The sequence below is a fragment of the Nematolebias whitei genome, chromosome 6, assembly GCF_014905685.2.
Source record: "Nematolebias whitei isolate Nwh7 chromosome 6, NemWhi1, whole genome shotgun sequence".
NCBI lineage: Eukaryota > Metazoa > Chordata > Actinopteri > Cyprinodontiformes > Rivulidae > Nematolebias > Nematolebias whitei.
In genome coordinates this window covers 2486762-2489428 of record NC_056503.1, presented here as the reverse complement: position 1 = coordinate 2489428, position 2667 = coordinate 2486762, and positions in this window count along the sequence as shown.

The window sequence follows — 2667 nt, the reverse complement described above, 5'->3', positions numbered from 1 at the left end:
TTTTGTAAGATATTCCAGGTGTAGTGTGTCAAGGTCAGCTTAGCTGTACCCTCACTACAATTATATTTAAATAACGAGTTCTCTCTTTTTCGAGCTAATTACAGCCATGTGACAGAAGTAACCGTGCATAGATGGTTTAATCAGTGACATGAGACGTTAATTTTCTTTGACCCATCATAATAAATGTGGTCATTTATTAACAGAATCAAAATTTAACATCAAAACATTGTACACTTGATTAGACTGATCTGGTTCTGATTAATAAAACTTGGCACGTTCTACTTAATAAAAACAACAGATATTTCTGAAGGCATCTAGATTAATTACTGGGAAGATAGAAGTTTAAAGATGGGAAAAATGGAGGAGTTTAAAGGGAGAGTTTGAAGGAAGATGTATGTCTGTGTACCAGACCAGCACGCTCCTTTCAAACGCAGCTCGCCCTCGGTCCACTTAGTGGGTGAAGCTCGTGACGACTCTTTACCTTGGCAGAGGATGGGTCCGCTACGGTCAAGAGGTCCCTGGCACACTACCTTTCAGCGTCTCCTCAGGGCGGCTGCGACTCGGCAGAAGTCGTGAGATACTCCGTTCAACAGAACAAACTTCCTCAGAAGTTGTAGGGCGTTCGCCCGGGTGAAGTCACAGTGAGGCGCCATGACTCCTGCAGAGATGGATGGCTCCATCAGACTGGAAAACTGAGTCCGAAGTTCCACTCAGCAGTGGAAAAACTCCACCGGATTCCAGGAAGACTTCAGACGACTCCAGAACTCTACAGAACTCCACTCCAGAACATGAATAGTTCCAGGAAGTGTCGACTTTTAAAGAGTTCGGCTTCCGGGCACTTTTAGTACTTCCTGATTGGTTGAAGCAACCAACAGGGAGTGGTTCTAGTGATGTCAGAGGGTCATTACAAGTCAAGAAAACAGCAGGAATGTTTTAGGAACAGACAGAGAAATGTTTTGGCGAAGTGAGAAACATTGCAGGTGCCAGTTTCTTATTTACTGTCTGAGAGTTTTAAAAACAATACAGCCCATTCTAACAACTTGTTTTTGACTGTCTCCGACTTTTGACCGACATCACTCTCTCATTTCAGACAGAAGATCAAAATGCATAATTACTTTGTAAATAGACATTTAACTTGATTTCTAATTTAAATGAGGATTAAAAAAATCATTAATACTGTTTCACAGTTGCTTTAAAATGAGTGGTTCACTTCAACATTTAGAAATGGTATGAACTAAACACACTTTTGATTTATCAAGATATTGTAAAATAGTAATGATAATATAAAAGAAGGGTGTTCTTTCAATTGATTACTTCAGGATACAATTAGACAGTTTCTGGATGAGCTAATTTGTATTTCTGGATTCAAATCAATGAAATAACAGTTCTTGTCCCATGAAGGTCTTCAGAGGCAGGTTTTGGTCAGAGGCCTAGTCCACTACACAGGAAACAGGAGCGGAGTAGGAGAAGGCCCTTTTGCCTAGTTCAGTCCTCATTGAGGGAACTTTGCAGGTAATAATGTCCTGAGAGCGCACTCCGTAGCTGCACTCACACAGACATGTAGGAGGAGATGTATGAAGGCAGCAGACCAAGAAGTAAGTAAAAGATGAAAATGTACCAGTGAGAAAGTCTGCATGAAGTTAATGATGTCCAGTTAACCAGTGAATAAAGGGTGCAGTGGTGGGTACGATAATCACAGCCAGTTATGAATCTTAGTGCACCATGATAGACAGCATCCAACATCGGCAGGGTTCTTGTAGGAGCGTTCATGTAAATAATGTCACCGTAATCAATGGAGGGAAGGAAAGTCACAGATACAGGGCGTTTTCTAGCATTCGGGGTTAGACAGGGTCTGTTTCTGAAAAAGAAACCCAGTTTAACTTTCAGTTTCTTTACCAAGTTTTCCACATGGAGCTTAAAAGAGAGATGTGAGTCGACCAAGATACCCAAATATTTATAGGAATCAACAAACTCAATGGGGACACCATTTGAAGATAAAATCGGAGGAAGAACTGCTGGGACCAACTTCCTATTTGAAAAAAGCATCCCTTTGGTTTTGTCGGCATTTAGGACAAGTTTGAGGCAGAACAAATCTGTCTGGATGATGTTGAATGCAGATTTCAAAAGCTGGAAAGCCTTAGCAACAGTTTTAGCTCGACAATAAACAACTGTGTCATCAGCATAGAAATGTATGGATGCATTAGGGATGTTTTTACCTACATTATGTATGTAGATTGTAAAGAAGGTGGGTCCTAAGACTGAGCCTTGTGGTACACCACTGTTGACTGTTAAACAACTGGAGGAAGTACCATTATGTTGAACACATTGCCTCCGGTCTGAAAGATAGTTAGAGAACCAACCAATGGCGTGTTCTGAGAAATCAATTTCTGAGAGTTTATGACACAAGATGTTATGATCCACAGTGTCAAAAGCTTTAGACAGGTCTAAGAAAAGTGTAGCAAAATAATCCTTAGCATCCAGTGCTTCAACAACGTCATTAAGAACCTTCAGTGAAGCAGTGGTTGTGCTGCATCGTTTCCTGAAACCAGATTGATGTGGAGGTAAGATGTTAAATGAGTCCAGGTAATTTTTGATTTGAGAGTTTATCAGTTTTTCTAGAACTTTGGCTAAAATGCAGAGTTTAGAGATTGGTCAATAGTTGTTCAG